Source organism: Ammospiza nelsoni, chromosome 3 (assembly GCF_027579445.1).
Source record: "Ammospiza nelsoni isolate bAmmNel1 chromosome 3, bAmmNel1.pri, whole genome shotgun sequence".
Lineage (NCBI taxonomy): Eukaryota > Metazoa > Chordata > Aves > Passeriformes > Passerellidae > Ammospiza > Ammospiza nelsoni.
Window position 1 is genome coordinate 86,898,013 of NC_080635.1, and position 21,707 is coordinate 86,919,719.

General features: G+C 34.7%; 1 protein-coding gene across 1 annotated transcript in view; it reads right to left on the reverse strand.

Annotated features, from left to right (window-relative positions):
• Nucleotides 1-21,707, reverse strand: part of CSMD1 (CUB and Sushi multiple domains 1) — a 1,067,119-nt gene that overhangs the window by 404,637 nt on the left and 640,775 nt on the right. The gene's annotated exons all lie outside the window — the stretch shown is intronic.

The following is a 21,707-nucleotide window of genomic DNA, read 5'->3' on the forward strand; positions in this document are numbered from 1 at the left end:
AAGACAAAATAAGCTATAGGACAAGTTTTTGCTGAAATAATACACATCTATTCCAAAATTAAATGTCCCCCCTGCCTCTCAAACCAAACTTACTTGTATGTGGCCTGTTAATGCATGGTCTCAATACCCTGTTAACACAAGGCCTCATAGAGTATCAGGCAAGAGATGCATTCTATTTTTGTAGATTATGACCCTTCTGAATTATATGACATTTGTATTTCCAAATAAAAACAAATAAAGAAAGAAAATCCCATGGCCACAGAAAAGCTTAAATGCCAGAGAAAATAAGAAAAAAACCAATGCTTCCTAAGAGATGCTTTTCAAAGAAATGCTATGGGAATTCTGGTTCTAGACATACTTAAAAGAGTGTTATTTTCAGGTGATCTATTGCTCATGCCAATATAAAATTATTTGCCATGTTGATTTTCTTGGGTGAGAACTCGGGTGGGAGAGAGAAAATCTCACCAAATTGTAATCAGAGTGCAACCACACAATAGCTGTTTACAATAACATATATACTGGAAGTCAGGTGAATGTCTACTTACTTTTAAATTTGAACACAAGATGTATTCAGTGTCCTTATTCCTTAATGATATACCTGCTGTGAGCTAGTGTCCTGCCTCAGTAACACTACGGAGATACACTATTTCCACCAGGAGGCCAGTTGCTTCTGTGTTCTCTTGCATTAGTAAATGTTTATTTTTTCAATTTATTCAAATGTACTCCTGTTCCTTTAGTCATGGATTTTGATAAGCAATATTTCCTGAATTAAGCCTTCTTCCAAGCCATTTTAGGGGTATATTAGGGTTCCCAGTGAAAGCAACAATGCTTTGCTTATCTGTTTCTAACAGCCAGATGTCCTCTGGCAAGAAAAAAAGCGCTACCAACAATGAATATAATGACATAGGTATTTTAACTGGGGCTAAGAGGCAAAGCCTTTAAAGCCAGCACACTGAATAGCACAGCTAGATAGCAAGCCAGCTATTTTTTATTGCTGACATGATGAGTAATTTACTGGTCCGCCAAATTTTCATGTATTTTGAAGCTCCACATGCTGCTTTTCAAGGTACACTGCATACACTGGACATGCTACACTCAGAGAACTTACTTTACTAATACAAGTAAACATAACTAATTATAAGACAAAATACAGAATTCTAAAAATAATACTTATATTGCAGAAGAGCCAGAAATATATTATTATTTTTAAAAAATCATGGTGTATAGATAATGTTTTTAGAAGTGTTTTTTCTTTATTGAACTGTCTTGACTCAATAAAAATAATTTAGAATATATATTTTGAAGAATCTGGATACAAGACATCTTTTGTGCAGAGCTATCCTTTACTCTGAAGCAGGTTGCATCCACTCCATTCTCAAGATTTTTAAGTTTTTGTATTATTAGTTCACTCCCAATCCAAAGCTTAACTGCATAGCAGTTTTGCTACTGTCTCCTAAAATAATTAGTTTTTTCAAGGAGTCCGTAACTCTTATAAAATGTCAATAAATTTTGATTAAATAACATCCACAGACTGCTTCAAAAGTGCCAGCAGCATGTAAAAATACATTACAGCACATGTTGCTGTCATTATTTCCTTATCACTGCTGAAATTTTAAGTTAGATATTCTATTGCCCCTCAGTGTCTGTCTTCTTCACCAAACACCTAATTTTCTTCAGTGTAGTTTCACATATTTTGCTATCTCTTCATAGCAGAAAAAACATATATGTTATGTATTGCTCTTCCCTTCCTGCCAGCCTGAACATTTCATTAAAATTCCTTGCAATTAAATCAGGTTCAGATTCTAGATTAACCAACAACAGCAGCCTCAAATTGTCTGCAGTTATGCAAATAGAGTGCTAAGTTTACAGAAAGCTTTAATAGACAGGTCAGCTAAGGAGACAAGGGAACAGTGGGACAGTCTATTAAAGTTAATTGGCTTGTTAAAGTAATTACTTTACACATTGGGCACAATGCTATCATGAACTTATTCTGATTTATTTTTCATGTATTCCTTCCATGGGAAGTTTTTCTTTCTCCTGTGAAAGCTGAACCACCCTCCAGCATGAAGAAAGCATCCTTAATTCCTTTCAAAGACAAAATGCGGTATTTTTAACTTTCTTTTCCCTAAAAGATTGAAGTAATTTTTGACACAGCAATTCCATGTGGGTCATTAGGCTGTTGTTCAATTCAAGCCTAGAGAAACCTGCTTGTCTCATGAAAAAGATTTCACCACAAATAACAACATTCCAATTTCTGTCCTCTGTGCAGTAAAGTTGGCACGGCTACTACACCAGAAATGCTGATCAAAATGCACATGGTACATTTTGTGGTCTATAGTGTATATCACAGATAGAAAGCAGTAGCTGAGAAGTAATGGTAATTAGCGTTTCAATATGGCTTTCAAGAATCCTAAAAGTTAGAAAGGCATTAAAACCTCCAGACAACAAAAAAAATCTCATAAAGACATTCAGGTCTGAAAACACTGAGACAAAGCGAGAAAGATAAATCTTTATGCAATTCTTGCCATTTCTTTCTCCTTTGTATGAAGGAATTCGACCTGACCTGATTGACCTTGGAATTGAGACTGGGGAGGATTCATAAATTTATGTGGAAAGAATTGATTGGTAAGTAGGGAAGGAATCAAAATCTGCCAAAAACCCCACCAAAATCCCATAAAAATTCATTTCCATAACTTTACAGTAGCATAAACCATGACAAAAGCTACAAAATCAATGAAAGGACAAAAGAAATAAAACCTCAAAATCCCCTGAGTATGAGAACATTGCTATCCAGAAGCTAATAAAAAAGCAATTAAAAAAAAGTGTAAGAAATATTCAGGAACACAAGGTAGTCACCACACAGAGATGTCAGCATTATATTATTAAACATTTGAAACAACAATAAAAGAATATTTTTCAGTGAGGGTCACTTTAGGATAGGTCATAACATCAGCAAACAGCAATTAAAGATATTCAAGCTAATAGACAACCATAACAACAAAATTGAAGATCAGTTCTCGAAGTACAGGAATTTGTAGACTACAAGGCTAAACTTCTGGAGCTCTGTGCTGCAAACACATCTAAACCCACAGACATTTTCTATTGACAGAATATTTTTCTGACGAATACAAAAGAACAAAACACCTTCAGAACAGTGGAAAAATAAGAAAGATTGGTGATTCATGCATTAGGAAAATTGATAGGTTTAGGTCTTTAATAATTAGGAGTTTCTTCTCTAATACCATCTTTAGTTATAGGAACAAAGAACTATGATTAAACTCTACAGATTATTTACTGAAAAAAAATTTGCTACAAGAATAGTTGTCTTGAAGGAAGTCTGAATGGCAATGTCCATTCACCACATATTTTCATGAAAGAATTTGTCAGATTTTATCAGGATTCAGTGCAGGATATTTCAAAATATTATGAGATGAGAGTAAAATGAGATGACACTGGAATTTAACAAGCCAAAATAAAATCTGCTAGGTTTCAATCTTTCAAGCATCACTGTCAAACAGATACATTTTAACTCTTTTTGCCTTTTCTTTATTAGGCTTTCTCCTTTAGAAAGATAGATAAAATGACAACTCTTCTAACACAACATAACAACAAGAAAACAGAAGAGTTCCTGTCTTGAAAAAATAAATAGTTCAAGAAAAAAAATCCTCACAATTCTAATCAGACCTTAAAAATCTCAGTAGGCAAAATAATGCAAGGAGAAATAACTTTGTATATCTTGACATTATGCAAGACTAAAGGGAACTACCACAAATACAGAAGACACCAGCTACTGAATTTGATGGCCTAAGCAAGATTTGGTTATGAAGAACAATATACAATTTAAAAAACAAGCTATGGCTTCAACTATAATAATTATAGTCTTCGCTTGTGAAGGTGAAAGCTGGGAATATAATGAGGCAGGACAGTTTGACAGCAAAAGCTTCATGAAAATACTAGGTTGAAAGGAATAAATTTGTAAACAGATTTATTTATTCAGAGAAGTCTACAGCTCTTAATCTGTGAAAGTTTTTTTAGAAAAGAAGGTTGAATTATCTATGAGCCTGAGTTAACGATGACTCTAAATCATTTATTCATTAGATATGGCAGTACATTGCAGGAAGAACCAGCAGCCAACTGGAGAGAAAGCACCCTGTCAAACACTGCTTGTGCCTGTGCTGGGCTGACTGTTGGGATTCAACAATGTTCACTGCGTCCTGAGTAACATCTAAAGGTTCATGAAGGATTTATTCTTTCCCCCAGTTTAATTTTCAGAGCACAAAATGAAATGCTGAAACACTGCTCAATTACTCATTCAAAACATTCAAATTTTTAGTAATTTTTCTTCACAGTGAAGTTTCAAGTCCCTGCTAAAGGTGGTGAAAGCATCTTGAATTCAACAGAGACAGCACAACAGAAAACTGTCCCAGTCCATGGACACTCCAGTCACCTGATACTGCTCTATCAAAAAGCTATCTTGCTACAAGAGCTACTGTCTTCCATACCACTGAACATTTGCTTCCCTACTATTACATGGCTGTCTGATTTTATTTATTTTTTTCAGTGTGAGCAGCTCTTTTCTGAATAAATTAACTATAGATCAATTAAGCATAATGCAAGTTAGCACTTTGTCTAATTCACTGCAATGCTAAAACTCCCAAGTAATGCATTTAGCAATTACTTGAGTCAGAATATTACAGATATTTCTTCTGGGAAACAGCTATATTCCAATTTTAAGTAAGATCAAGCTCTTCAGACTTTATTCTACAGTGGAATATCATTTAAGTTGTTCATTAGATTAAAGCTTGTGACAGATTATAATGCTACAAGAGGCCTTATGAAGTTTAATTAGCTTCTTTAAGCATGTTTTACAAAACACTGCTGACACAGTAGTAAAGTGTGGATTTGTTATCTTTCATGATTGTAAATTACATCCCATAGCTGTTACCAGACTACTAGTCTCTTAACTCAATTTCTGTAGTAATATTAAATTGCAGTGGTAATGAGCACTCACAAATACCATTATCAAGTTCACAAATCCTAAAATGCCTTCAATAATTCACTGAGATTGAATTTACACTGGACCATTTCCCAGGTGCTAGGGATAATGATAGAGCACCTTACCTTTTATCAACCAGCCATTTCAGATGCCAAGCAGAGGAATACAGAATGGTGATGTATGTGCATGGTGCTTTTCACCTAAACCAGATTTAATTCTTTCTGGCGATGTCTTTATGGACAGATCAATCTAAAACAAAGTAGTTCTATCATTGGTCTTTGTGTTTTGCCACAGGACAGTTTTCTCAATAAATGATGTTTGAATTGGTACTTCCAGACTGTGCAAGAGACTCTATTAATTTTAAAAAAATTAGTGAAGATTGATTATAAAATTTCTTGCATTACAAATAATCTGGAACATTAGAATATCAGCTTCTACACCTGAAAAAAACAGGACTGAAATTTTCTCAAAATGTTTATGATTATATCAAAAAAGCAGCACTCACTAATTAGATATTTAACATATGGCCTCACTGAATAATTTGCTATCACAGATCCTTTATCTTGTAATTATTTTCACTAAAATAATTGAGATATGTATAACAAAAATAATGCATTTGATGACTGAAAATTATCACTATGACTAGGTTTTACATTTTCTCCAATTTCCCAATCCCCCACTGAGGGTGATGAAGAAAAGGATTACAGTTTCAGACTGATTTTGATGCTCCTTACTTTTCACCTGTAAGCAGTCTACCATGTGTTGTAGCTCTGTGTAAGCATATATGATATGCTTGTGATCTTACTAGTTCCAAACAGATGTGCATGACTGTTGACTATTTTCATTTTAACATTTGCTTATATGAGTTCATTTTGGACAAAAATATATAAATCCTAAATAACATGATGGAAACTTGTACAAATAGTAATTTAAATTCTTTTTTTTTTCACATGAAATTTTCAAATCAATTTTGTAAACCCAACAAATAGTATAGTATGTTTACACAATTTGCTGGTGGTAAGCTAGGCAAGAAAATTGAAATTCACACTATCTTATTAGCATAGCTAAGATTTCCATTAAATAACTTCTACAGATAATTTGATATTTTTTATTTTCAAAATTTACACATTCAGTTAAAAGAGTATTATTTTGAAAAAAAAATTAAAAATCTTTATTTTCAATATAATAATGGCTTTTTAGGAAAAACTAATAGGTTACCTATTTTGGTATGTTTATTGTAAAGCAAAGCCTCAAGTAATATGAATCTGATGATTCAAGCAAATACAGATTATCATAATAATTACCTTATGCTATTTTCAGGTTCAACTACCTTCCTCTACTCTTAAATTTATTCAAATACTTGACCATTTATCAAAATCTAAAACCACTGAATGACCTTTTAAAACCATACACTTAGAGATTCAACAATTTTCCCTTCACTTCTTTAAAAATATTTTTAAATATAATGCACAAGTGTATATAAAAGTTTCCAGCTGCAGAAGTATTCCTGAGTAAACAGAAAGCATTCTCTTACAGAACTACAGTCTGCACCTGTTCATACAAGTAGATTCAGAAATCTTTCAAGCTATACAGCTATGAAAGGTAATCTTGGTTGTGCTTTGATCCAAATTTCATGGAAAATTAAGGGTGAATCTTAATTCTTCTGCTAAATCTGTTTCAGGAATTTAACTATGATAACCTGCTAGGGGGAAATGCCAGGTTCCATCAGAAATCTTAGTTCTGCTACATATCCTTTTTTTTAATGCTATGCCATAATATATTTCATTTGTTAAAATGTGAGTTATGTGTTCACAAAGTAGCTTCAGAGCTCCTAAAGTATGATATACTAAGTGATGAAATCCTGTCCTTTTTGTACATTTCCAGAAACAGCAATCTTATGCTCATAACTGTAATTGTGTACCCTTATCCCTATTGCAAACTTGATGCAGTATTCAGGCTCCCAAACAGAGTAAGAAGAAACAGTTTAGCTATCTGATAATCAAAATTCAAGCTTTTTTTTTCATTTCTGTATTAAAAATTTAGAATTTTAAGAGTAAGCAGAGCTCTAAGTGTAATTTACTGTTTATTTCTCTCTCATCTGTCTCCTATTCATTTAAAAAGCAAAGAAACAAAGGCAAAGTAATTTTGAAAGGCAGACATTTATGGTGAATACATACTATATGTCAAAAATTCTTTAAAATTTAGTGGCAGTTTCAAAACAATGTAACTAAATGACTAGGCTTGTACAGTGAAAATCAGTGTAGTCCCTGTATAGAAAAGAATACGAGCTTATATTTGTTATTTATTATATCGGGTTGTAATAAAAAATATTCTGCATATACAGGAATAAAATTTAATGTACAACATTGTATTTACAGACCCTGAAATCACCATGTGTTAAAAAAATGGCTAAATTATTTCAGTAATATAAGCTAGGCCTAGAATTTGAGGATTTTTCAATTTGTAGTAAAAATGGAGTGTTACAGTATGCTATGTTTCTCCTGGAAGTTATACTACAAATAATGCCTCAGGGGAGGTTTAGCTTGGACATTAGGAAGAAGTTGTTCACAGAAAGACTGACTGGGCAATGGAATGGGCTGCCCAAGAAAGTGGTGGAGTTGCCATCCCTGGAGGTATTTAAGAAAAGACTGAATGGGGCACTCAGTGCCATGATCCAGCTGACAAGTTGGACTCGATCATAGGTTGGACTCGATGATCTCAAAGGTCTTTTCCAACCTAGCTGATTTTGTGATTCTGTGATTCTATGCTGCTGTTGCTGCTGAGCAGTGCTTAGACAGAGCAAAGACCTTTTCTGCTTTTCATACTGCTGTACTGGCAAAGTGGCTGTGGGTGCATGGGAGGTTGGGAGGAGGAGACACAGCCAGGACAGATGACCCAAAATGACCATAGAAATATTACAGTCTGCATGATAAAGGAGTGATGGCATTTGCCTTCCCAAGTAACCATTACATGTGATAGGGCCCTGGTCTCCTGGAGGTGGCTGAGTGAACACCTGCCTGCCCATGGAATGGGCAGTGAATCAATTCCTTGGTTTGTTGTGCTTGTGTGTGCAGCTTTTACTTTCCCTATTAAAATGTCTTTATCTCAGTCCATGAGGTTTTTATCTTTTACCCCCCTGATTCTCTCCCTGATCTTGCTCGTTGGAGTGAGCAAGCAGCTGCATGGGGCTTGGCTGCTGGCTGGGGTTAGACCACTACACACAACTGAAGCAAGAACAGATGGAAAGCTAAATAACATAAAGTTCTCTGGAAATTATTTGCAACTTGCCTGCAAGAAAATGCATCAAATCAAATGTTCCATTGACATTAGCAAATGATAAATACTTCAGCTGGGGAAAAATAAAAAAGTTTAGGAATTCTGTATTTTTAATATATGTAGCAACTGTCTTTTGTTTTGTTCTTTATTTTTGTGAGGATATGTCTGCATGAGCAGGTGTTCTATGTGGCTAATTAAGTGACACGATTCCAGCACGTCTAACATGCTGACCCAGCCAATTCCAGCTGGTTCCAGCCAGTTCCAGCTGGTTCCAGCCAGTTCCAGCCAGATCCAGCCAGATCCAGCCTCCCACCTCAGGGCATAGCTGAGCCATGGCCGTGGCACAGGCACCGCGTGTGTGAGGAAGGGCAAAACTCTGCACGGCAGAGATGGCGGAGTGAGAAACAGCCCCACGGCCGCCGTGGGAGGCAGTGCTCCAGTGCTGCAGCAGTTTCCCCCACTGGACCAGGTTTATCCTGGAGAACTGCAGCCCAGTCTAAGCTAGCATACGTTTGTCTAGAAGGATGGGGTTTTTTACTCAATTACTTTTTGTAATGCAGCTGTATTTTGTACTCAAAAAAAACAAGCAAACAAACAAACAAACCAAAAAAAGTGTGTTTCCTCCAGTATTATGGTAAATCCAGTGACTTGTTATCTGCTTAAATCACATGGCAGGAAGGCTGTATTTGAAAAGCAGTAGTACTCAGATGAGCAGATTACCTCAGGTAACACACTGCAACAAACAGGCAGCTCTTTAAGAGCTTAGGATGTAACACAGCTCTTCAGGAGCTCAGAAATACGGATAACCATGTTGTACATGCCACTGTGAGGGGAATACCCTGAGGAAAACTACAATACTTGTAGAATGTACAAAGGCCTTGCACACAGGTAAGTGCAAGAACTGACAAAAGGGTGCTTATAGATGAAACTCAAGTCTGAGAATATATGGCCATTTGAATTGTTGGGGTACCTTTTTTACTGTTCACCAGATGATGATAAATTGAAAAATACATAATAATCTGGAAATTTGCAAGTTATTTACTGAGATTAATATTTGTCTTTTCTCTGAAAAGATTTCCACTGTTCAGCTCAAAATCTCAGTGGTGGCTAACTACTATTACCAATATTATTGTAATATATCAGCTTTGAAATCAGACATTACTGATAGTATGTTTTTAAAATTAACTATTTTGATTCATGGATGACTAGATGGAACTACTTAATACTTAATATTGCTTCTGCAGAACCTAGTTACTCTATAAAGATACCGGGATGTAACCAAAGGTAATGATTTTATCACAAGATGTGTTGCTGAATCCATCTATTTGTTGGACTTTGGAAAGTGACATAAGCTCACTCATCAGATAATTTCAAGCTGCAGACAAACATTATTTATATATAAAAATAGAAGCAATTAATCTAGACACACTAGCAGCCACTGAGATATAAAACATTTTAAAAAATTGCATAAGCCATCCCACATTTATTGAACAACCTTCTTTGATTTTGGTTGCATAGTGTTTATTTAAATCCAGGAGGAGAAATTGAGGAGAGAGACAGTACTACTTTGTCAGTCTCAGATTTCCTTAGGGGTTTTTTATTTCACAACAGTGAAATGCTTAAAGAAACCGAGGACAAACATGATACATCTGTGTAGGAAAAATTGTCAATGAATCGAATACTTATTTGCCTACTTTTGAAGTGAGGAATGCTTCTGTCAGCAAATAGCTGCAACTATTCTTCCTTCATGCTTCAGAAAGAAACCAAATATTGGAAATTGATCAAATTATTTTTAGTCAAACAAAGCACAGATTTTTGCTATTTTCAGCTGATTTTTATTCCACTTTAGAGTATTTTTAAAGGGGAAAAATTTCATTGTCTTTCTGTTGTCCCTAAGCATCCATATTCTGTTCTGGGAGGAATTCATTATTTGACACTTATGTTCTGGGCTTTTTCTGCTAGCTCTAACAGTAAAAGCACTATTGTTCCTATAAATTTCACCTTCTTTCAATAGTGAAATGAACCTTTACATTTTACTTTTAGGGATATTGTATTTCATTTGAAATACAGTCTAGGATAAACTTCCTTTACCATTAATTTTCATTCAATTTCATTATTGTCTAAGTCTGGGCCAATACCTTGTCATGCTTATATGAAAAAGTCAGGGGAATAGGTCTCTTTGTGGCAAGATTTACACAAATCAATACCTTGTCATGCTTATGTTTATGCTCTAATGTTTGCATTGTTTTTCTTTTTTTCATTTTCCTTTTTAAAGTGTATTTATAGAGAAAACAGCAAGGTAAAGTGGTTTTGTTGCTATCTGTTTTGAGCATAATTCTGGTCCTTCTATGTCCCTGAGCAAGCAAATTTTGGCCAAGGAACCAATATACCCAGATATTTAATTTGGGAACTTTTAGGGACATATAGGTTATGATTCAATTGGCCATACCTGGGTGCACAAGGTCATTTGAGATATTTCACCCAGCAGCCCATCTATCTGCTGATCCAGTGATGTCTTGATGCCTGCACTGATGCCTACAAGTAGGGAGCTAGATTGAACCCAAGGATTCCATTCTTGATTTGATTATTCAAATACAAGACTGCAGTGACATTTGTACATCTTAAAACAGTTTAAACAGTTTACCTCTCATTGCAGAAGGGAAGTATTTTCTGTAGCATTTATGAGTCAGGCCTGCCAAGCATTTGTTGGAGTTGTTTGTAAACCCTAAGACATCTCATATGACTGTGGACACTTACATTTAAGCAATTGAAATGATGAATTCAGCTTCCACATTGGGCTGAAGTTCAGGAGGAGACCAAGGTGTCTGAATCACATGTGTGTGCAGCCAGCATAGCTGCTTCACTCAGTTAATTCACTTCATGCTGCAAAAATGAGTGACTTTGAACAGGTATTTTGCTATATCTGAAAATTCCATTCTCAGATACCCCAGGACGTGCTTAAGCAAGTGAACTGCATTGCTACTGGGCTGATTGATGAGCTAAGTGGATTTGTAGGCTCAATTTAGAGTATTGCCTGACATTGTATTGACCTAAGGGAAGTTTAGGCTTCTTCCACATGTAGACATTAACATACAGACATTTGAGTTCAAGTGCTTTAATCTCTTGCCAAATTCTACCCTAAGGAATTTGTGTAGCTAACCTGTAGACTAATCAACTATTACCCTTCTACCATGGAGGCAACAGGAAAAATTTTCATTTCTATTTTTAAATAATTAGAAGATGCTTAAACCTATTTATAAATAAACTTTCTCGGAGAGAGTATGTCTAGTTATACATAGCTACTCATTTATTTCAATTTTTTAATATGTCAAAGTAATTAAATTTAAACTTTCAATTTTAATAAAGTGGATCTGATTGCAATTTCTTTATTTAAAAAGTAATGTAAAAAATTTGAGAGACTTCTGTACCAACCTCTACAAAGAATCCATTTCTTTTTAATGTAAAAACCTACATATTCCTGGTCAGATGTTGTAAGTGGTACTTTTCCTTCCCAAATTGCTTTTGTATTTTATTTTTTCTTACATCTAAAAGAAGTAGAAGCAATCCCAGGTTTTTCAAGTCATCATGAAGAAAAAAATAAGTTCTACTAATTTTTAAGTATCAGGCTCCCACAAGTTTTCAACTAAGGCATGCAATTCTGTTTCCAAGTGATTGGAACATGTTTTGAAATAACCAAAATTCAAGACGTGTTCTTGAATTGCCTTTCCTGCAGAAGTTATAGCTGTCCTCAGGAGAAAATAATTTAAGACATGAATTTTAGCCCACAGTAACATAATGCTCAGCATTTTGTCACTGTATGACTTTACTTAAACACTTTGCTCAAAGAGCATTTGAACTGCGTAAATATTTGTTATCTTTGTGTATTTAAATTTTAAAAAAAGGCTGTCAACACACTACTAATAATACATGGGTTCCTACCTACTGGTCCTGCTTTCCTTAATAGAAAGAAGGACTAGATGGAATCTTTACTTCTCAGAGAAAATGAAATTTCCAAAGCTTCTTTAACAAAACTTTTGCAGTAAACCAAGAGATTTTTTTCTTCCCTCATTCAGTAGTTTTGGTTTGCCTTGAGTTCTTCTATATTGCACTGTATGGTTTTTCTTTCTAGGCTTAGCTATGTAATTTCAGAAAAATAACAAAACAATACCAGGAGCACCGGAATTCCAACACATTGGTGTTCCTATCAACGGATAATGCTTGGTTTCAAGTATTATGTCAAAATATTAGGGGCAGAAGGGGGTGGAGGTAATAAAACATGCAATAAACTTTGATTCAGCTTCAACTACAACTTTTTCCATAGAAGAAATTTGCGTTCAGCAGCAAAAGATGTTCAAAACCTCAGGGAAAACAATTCCATTTCCTTTTCTCATCAAAATGGCACTTTCAGTTACACCACACTGACTGTTCTACCACTGCCCAAATCAGATGCAGCTACATAGGAAGCAGTTTTAGAAAGAATAAATTAAATTTTTAAATGGAAATCTCTGGTCTCAAGTGGTTCTGCTTCTTGCTCCAAAATTTATTGTCTTCTAATGAAAGTTACAGAGATCGCTTTCCTGTGGTAGACAATTGCAGAGGGGAAGAGTGCTCTGTGTTTGCAGCCCAAGAGAAAGAACATTTGTGATAAATCATACCCAAGACTGAAATGCCAAATGCATGAAAGACACATTAAACTGTTACATGTGTATGTTTGATATTCACTTGTACTGTAATCCTGAATAATCTTCTTTGGAACTATCAGGATACAATACCCATCAGCATCTGACTTAAAAGTCACAGACATTTCTGAGCCCAGAAACATGATGCTCTTTTCTCAATGCTCCTTGGGAAAACTAACTATTGGATGTTTTGAAAAGCCATTTGATTCATGGTAAAAGGTTGAAGTTTCTCATTCTCCCCATGCCCTCAAAAAAAAAACCCCAAAAAACAAAAAATAGGCATTCATGCAGTCATGCAGTCCTCCTGTTCATGTTTAGTGTCTGGTGCTTTAAGCACTTCTACCACGGAGAGGGCCCTCTACAATCCCCTTGTGTTGCACTTCAGAAAGCAGGTGTCTGACACAGTTGCCAGTTCCCAGAAAGTATGGGAAAAAAATATAAAGAAGGAAAAGGAGTCAGAAAAGCCTATTGCCTACTATGGAAGATTAAGTTCCACTCCTGACTCCTTTACTTTTCACATATTTTTTATGCAAACCGATTTTTGAGTCAGTGCAGTACGGAAAACATGGAGTTAAGGTTCCTCTTACCATTGGAAATATCCTGTAAGTCCACAATGGCATTCTTTTACATTAATTAAGTCATTTACATCATGACTTAAAAGACCGGAGAAGCAACCTTTTTTGGGGATAAATCTGACATACAATCATCATTTCAGAAAAAACATCACTAAATGTGTAATTGTTAGAGATTTGCTGAAAGATGGACTGTTTGAAACATGTGCTAAAGAGTTGCTTTCAGTGTGTAGTTGGAGTCTACTCCAAATACAATTACTTCACATGAATTAGAAATTTTCACGGTTTTCATATGTTTTGGGCATTAAAGTGTTAAAAATGCTGTGGAAAAAATATTCCTGTTATGAGAATCTTTATTGTTTGTTAGATATGAATTGTAGAAAGAGTGTAGAAATTGTTTGTTAGATATGTAGAAAGAGTCTGCAGCCACATAGTCCTTTAGAAATAAATAAAAATTATATATTTTTTGTTATTCTTTGTAGGAAATATTATTAATTATAATAATAATGACAATAATAATAATATTTTTAAAAGAAATTTCTGACATCTCTAAAAAATTAGTTACTTTTTCAGTTAGAAAACTGATAAATTTCTTTTAAAATAATTGTTTACATACACATTTTGAGGAAGATTTGTTATTACGATTTCACTCCCTTTTTTAAAATAAAATAAAGCATGGGAATTTTATTTTACCATCTGATTTTAAAAATTACTTCTGTTTATCAATTTACAAATTTATATTTATTTTATTTTTATATATTTATAATACAGCCTATAAGTACACTGAACTGACACTGACTTTGGTGACAGTCCTCAGAGTGCAATATCAGTCTAAAAAATGCCACTTCAGTATCAGTGAATATTTGAAGAAAGAAAACCCCTGAAAGAAAGAAAAATACAACCTCAAGCACAGATAAAAATGAACTACTCTAGTGTGAAAATATTAACACAAAGAATCTACAACCAACTGTGTAGGACCTCACCAGCCAACACATCTACATACTGATAAGGTAAGAAATTACTGCAGAAAGAGAGATTGGCATGGCCTGGAAATGACAGTATAAAAGCTACTTATTATCTCAGTAAGCTTTATAAAACAGTACACCTGATCATTATTGCCTATTCCAATTAGATGTGAGCCCATCAACAGGAGCTGTAGAATTAACGTTCCTTCCTTTGAGGTTGAAAAGATTTTTGCAGTATTTATTCAATCAGTTCCCAAATTAGCTGATGAGAAGCAGTTTAATGACATGCCAGCTCTGTTGTACCCATGATAATGTGTTTTGTCCTTTTTGATAACTTCAGGTATCTATCATTATAAAGGAAAGAGGCAGTACAATTTTTCAGGTGAAAATACAGAATTAACTCTTGGGCTACTTAACAGGTTGTTTCAACTGTGCAAAATAAACCAGGGTTTTAATTATTTTTAGACTGTGGTTATGTGAATAAAAGTTTGTGTACACAATGCAGATCAATACCATTACTTGAGATATCATTTGAAACCAAAATTCACCAAATGGGTTATTTATTCTCATAAATGTTTCATGAAAGCAGATGTTTGTTCTGTAAATAAACCATTTTATCAAACAGTTTGATAAAAGATTGAGAAGAATTTGTTGTGGTGAAATGATACTTTTGATCAGCAATTTCAAAAATTAGATTCCATCTTGAAATAATCACTGACAACCCATTTTTTTAATTAAGACTAGGAGGGTGATGAAATTTTCCCAAAGATGTAACTGGCTAAGAGGATTCATGGTTAAAATGTGTCATGATATATAACCCTTATTTTTCAATAATATATAGAACATGATTAACTATTAATACTTTCAAACCTATTAAATAAATAATAATAAAAGGAAGTATTTTAATTTATTTCTATTTATTTTAATGACATAATTTCTACTAGTACTTTATCTTATAACACTATTGGCTGATGAGTGGTCTCTGTAGCACACAAACATCAAGAAGGTATATAAAGTAAGTGTTCTGGTAAGAGACATTTGATAACTCATTGATCATGATAAAGAAGTAGATGACAGGAAGGTACTTGCTTACTTTTTGTAACTTTTTTTTTTTAGAACAGTGTTTACTAGCTTTATTAGTGTGACATATGTGAATAAGGAAGCAGAATTGGTAAGAAGAAATATGCTAAAAAAGAACAGGTGTTAACTGATCAAGGAAAGACTATTGGTAGCAAACAAAGAGGTTGCTCTATTCTTATTTTTCAGCTGAATTGATCTTGCTGACCATTGATTAGGATAGAGACTTTTAGTTCTAGCTTTGTGTCTGAATAAACACTTGTTTGTAAATTTTTTCTGATACTGCCTGGTCATCAGTTAAAAGACCTCTTATTGAAGAAAACCACTAATGTTTACTTAAAAACCATGACCATTATTTGGCATGAGTTTTACGTCACCTTTCTTTACAAAATTAAAAAGATTATAGGCTCTATAGCATCAGCTCCCCTGACACTATTTGAAACACCAAAAGGATCAAAAGCCCACAAGATCTTGCCATGTAAATGGATAAAGAATGATGCATATATTATGGAAAATTATTACTTTGGAAGGGACAACACAGAAAGGATCCTGTCCCATGAAATTAACCAGAGAACTTGAGAGAACTGGATTTTTACCTGTCATTTTTCAGAATATTAAGAGAAAGCATAATTGATTTCCCTGATTCACTTTTTAAACCATCATAATTTTTCTTACCTACGTTTTGTATATTATAATAAGCCATTTTTCTCCTATTTCTATTTATTGCCCTATTTTTGTGCCAACAAGGTGATAATGCTAAGTAAAAATGGAAGGCTCCATTTGTAAAGGGTGTCTACAATATTAGAAGCATGACAGAGAAAGTACCCTCAATGTAAGGCAATCACAGGGTCTAATCCTCCCCTAAATTTTTCTTTTAAAGAAACTGGTGGAGTATAGGGAAGGGAAAGCTGTTAAGGCTGTGAACTAGTTCTCTGTCTCTCATTTTGTGCTACGAGAGGTTTCATATGCAAGAACACGCTAAAGATATGTAACCTGATATGTTCCATTTAAAAGCTTGCTCAGGAACTCATGATGTTCATGAAGTAGAAAGGCACAGCTGGAAAACACCCAACTTGCAACTACATTTCCTTCTTACATAAGTAGTCCAAGAAACCTTGGTGGTTTTTATTTCCATGTCCTGTGTTCTCTCAGGCTTTCACCTGTGTATTGCAATGTCCATTTTGTCTCTCAGGATGTTGTAAATAGACATTTTTAGTGTCTCCTTGTATTATATGTATGTAGAAGTCCTAGAGCAATAGACAGTCTATTATTTGAACATTAGCATGCTAGGAAATACAATGATATAGAAAAGATAACTACATAATGCTGTGTTTAATAGAACATTTAAATATACAAAGGAAACTTTGAAATAATAGAATAATGGAAGTTTTGCAGGATCTGAAGTACTTGGCATCCTCATGTTCCTACACTAAACAGTGATTATTTTTGGAAAATGGAAGAAAAAGCAGAAATAATGTGGAAGATTTGGAATTCTTATTTGTGACACTAATAACAAAATCTGAACACATACTTGTATGTATGTATGTATGGTTCATGCTACTGAAGAAATTCTTTCAGAAAGATATCTTCTCATACATTTTCCCCATCAATGCTCTTCCTATGATTTGTATTATTAAGCAAAATTTAAGTTTAAAAACTGCAGTGTCTTACTCAGGACATAATAGTACTTGTGAATTTTAATAACACCAAGATTCTGAAGTCTCTCTATATCAGCTAGTCAGACACCATAAATTTTTTAGTAGGAGTGTAAAAGGGCCCCAGACAGCCTGCAGGAAACCTGTGGTAACAACCGTGTGAAATCTGGTAATGGGGAAAAATCTAGTAATGAAAAAGAAATAAAATCCTTTTTAGATATTCCACTAGTAGAATTCTTGTACAGGTAGGTTTTATTACAATGTTCAATAGAAATTTTTAGGGAGGGAAAGGCTTGGAAATAAAATGAGAACCTGCTGAAAGTATCAAAACCTCTAATTTGGCTCTGGAGTCCGACAAAAGATTTATGAAGCTATTAACAGGAGATGATATTCTAAAGAGCAGACTAATTTTTGTAAACTGCAATCACTTCTGTGTTTGCAAGCCCCATAGAGCCCTTGGAGACTGATCTCATATAATAGGTCCTATATAGTTAACCAAATACTATAATTTATGAAACAATAAATCAAAAAGTATTTGTAAAACACAAACATCATTTTGAAGGAAAAGAATTTATGGACAACTGAGAATAAAACAGTAGTAAAACAAAGATAATTTTCATCTTCTGCTAATCATGGTATCTAGATAACATATTCTGAGTCATTAATTCGTCATGTTGACTCTTGATTAAAAGTTTTCTTTTTTCTTTCTTTGATCATAGAGATTACTACACAGAAGTTAGATGAGGTCAGAGAAAAGCATTGTTCCTGTGATCTGTGACAGCTAGTTAGTGGGAACGATCTTGATAAATTTTAGCCTTTGAAATACAGCATGCTGCAAAAAAATTAAAGCAAATTCTGCTTCATTCTGATTAAATTCAATCATTGTCATAAATAAAAAGATGAGAAGAAAAGGAAGTAATTTACTCACTAAAAAACTGCATTTATTTTTTCCATTACACTTGCTTGGTAAGACTTTGTGTTTCATAAAAATGAAACATGCAATCTCATTGATATTCTCCGGTTTTTGATCTCAGTAGGGTATCTCTTTTTTATCAGACATATAATCCACTTCTTACATACAAAATACAAATACTAGCATACTGTAGGAACCATTTCCACTGACAAATACTGCATCTTTAAATGAGATATTTGCAGCTCCAAAACTGTTGGAAGCAGAGAAAGCTGATGTATTTATACAGAATGACACAGAATAGGATGACCTCGTCATAAAAAATAGTTTAACCCTGGAGTATAAGGCCACCTCCATCTTAGGCCCAGGAGCTACAGGGATAATTGCTGTTTTCCTAAAAGCAGCTGCATAGGTCTACCTCTCAAGCCTGTCAAAGTCCCTCTGGATGGCATTCCTTCCCTGCAGTGTGGCAACTACAACACACACCTTGTTGTCATCATCAAACTTGCTGAGGTGCACTTGATTCCACTGTCTTGTCACTAACAAAGATGTTAAACAGTTCCAGTCCCACCATCGACCTCTGAGAAATATCACTCACCACTGGTCTGCATTTGGCCTCTGAGCTGTTGACTCTGGGTGTAACCATCCTGTCACCTACATAGCCTCTGGTGCAGTGTTGGACACTGGGATAGAAACCTAGAAAACCCGTACTTGTAAGGATTGGCCTGTGTTACATTAAAATTATATTTCAGATTTCCAATTACATCTGTTCATGGCATAGAAAGCCTGACTACTAAGACCTGAAAGCCTTTGTCTCAATCACAACAGCGGGGATAAATATACTCCCTTCATAAAGTATTTTCAGAATTGGAGATAAAAAACACTACATAAATCTGAGAATTGTTCACCATCTTCATTTCTACTTTATTAGTGGTCACATTCTAGCCTGATATAAATTTCTCTCTTATGCCATGGTTCCTCTGTCTTTGAAAGAATGCCTATGAAAGCCATTCTTTTAGTGTCTTTTACATACCTAGAGCTGTTTTTATTATATAGTGATATTGTACCCAGGCAGTGCAAATTAGCACATAGATCTGAGTGAACTGATAAATTCAACAGGTTTCCAGAGCAGAAGGAAGGGAGCAGGTTAGATATTTTAGTTCCAGAACAGTAGGACATAAGAATTGAGCAGTAGGGGACTTCTTGCAGAGCTCCTATGAACAGGCATTTCTTCTTTAAAGGTACCGAGAGCTCATCCTCCTGACCTGTAATAATAGTTGTTATTTTCCCTCATTACTCATTGTATGGAATGTTATGGATTAGAAAATAAAGAGTAGTCACGAAACTCCAGTAAGTCCTATTTCTAGAGGACAAATGTGTCACTCCTTAGTTTTTAGTATTTGCTTTTCTAATAGCTGTTTAATTACATTTTTTGTTTACTGCATCCAGAACACACAAATGTTCCAGTCCTTTTGACAATTACATCAATTTTACTCTTGAACAGGAACAGCTTTTGCAATTATAAATAATCACTCTAACTCTTTTAATTGAATCAACAACTGAAGAGTCTTCTAACATGTCAGAAAATAATTTACACCTGTAGCTGATAAAGATTCACATTAAAGACATATTCAAAAAAAACACATTCAGATCATGACAAAGGTAATGCAACCCCAGGTAATGGAATTCTGAAACTTCTGACAAGAAAACAAGACTATTCTGAAATAAATTATTATTATTAATAATAATAATAGTCAATGCAAACCAACAAAGCAGAACAACCACTCTTCTATAGAATGTATAGGGGAGAGAAAAGTACCAAAAAGGAGGCCTGATTTTACCATATATACTGCAATTTAGAGAAGTTTTTTGGTTATTACAAATTAAAATTATGCTTGTATATTCTTATAATGCCTTGTAAAATTTTTTTTCTAAATTTCCTGTTTTCAGAAATTTTAGTAGTCATGTGTCTGTAATTTACAGCCATGTTTATTTTTTCTTCACTAATAGCATAATACACAACTAATTTAGTTGTGTATTAGGACTATGTAAATTAGGACTTTGAAATAGTTTTTTCTCCTAATAACTTACAAATAATGTAATCTTATTTTTTTCTTCCGCTTCATGGACAGTGTCTCGTGTTGTGGTATTCTGAAAGGGTTTGTCTTTTATTTCAATTCACAATAAGAAGTGGTTATTAGTATCTGTTACAAAAGTCAGAAGCCAGTAACAGAACATGACTAAAAGCCTGTAATTGTCATCAGTTATTTGGACAAGTTAAGCTAGAGTTGTGGGCAAACTACTTGTGTCACAATAATTGTATTTAAAGAATTTCTCAATCAAATGAATGCTGCTAACAGACAGCTAACCTCAAGTCAGGGTTGCTCTACACAGCAATATGACCCCTATTTCTTGAATCATTTGAATGTTTTATGATCACAGGGGAGAAAGATGGGAAGAGTCTTTGTAATAAATAATTGTAGGTAGTTTTGGGGATTTTTTCGTAGTATATCACCTACTCAAGAAAATTATCTGCCTGTAAGCTAATTAGTTCCCTTTGTATCTCTCAGGAATTCTCACCAATCTTTAAGGGTTAAGTTTTAGAACTTAGTTTTAAGTCTAGTAAGGCACATCACTTCCAGAATTGTATGAATTCATTCAATAATCACCTAGGTTAAGTTCTAATTTTATACTGATATTAAATTGTATTATTATATATTAAATTATTGTATTGAACATGTGATGGAAAATCATTAGTCCTCACTTACTTGGGATATTCAGTAGTATATATAGAAAGTCAAACATCATTTCAATGATGGGGAAAACCTAATTTCTGGTTTTAGCTACCTTGTGGTGTTTATAGACAAGATAGATTCTTTCAGGTATGCATAAAAGAGACTGGTTGCTCCAGTAGGTAAATTCCAACTATAAGAAAAAATATTGCAGTGAGGGTGGTTAAACATTGAAATTATTTGCTATGAAATTTCCCCTCCTGGAGATATTAAAAATATGCAAAAAGGACTGAGCTAACCTGAGGTAGATCCAGAGTCAGCCCTGCAGAGCTGGAGGTTGGACCAAGCGGCCTAAGGGAGCTCTTCCTCAATGTCCATAATTTGCTTGCAGGGGGTGGAGATTTAGGGCTGTGTGGGCATGGCTGAGTTGCTGTTCTATACTGTGAATATCATTGCTGGGTGATGTGGTTTTGGGGAGGACAAGAGTAGCACACCTCTGGAATTGCACCATTCTGATCCATCTCTTGCTCAGGAAAGTTGCCAGCTCTGATAATGCTGTGGACTCTCAGGACCAGCACTGCGGACTCTGTCTCGCCCCTAGCACCAGCCATCCCTTCCTAGGCCTCCAAGACATGGCAAACACAGAGAAGAGTGGCTCTGATATTTGACTCCCAGTAGTGGTGAACCACAAGGCAAGCACAGAAAACAAAGCCCTGGCAAACTGGGGTTAGAGGAGTCGAGTCCAAGCTGAGCATGAGCGCAGCAGAGTGGAATGACCTGAGCAATCCAAAGCAGCAGCGCTGTGCAAAATGGAACCAGCAGAGCAGAACAGTCCAGAAAAGTGA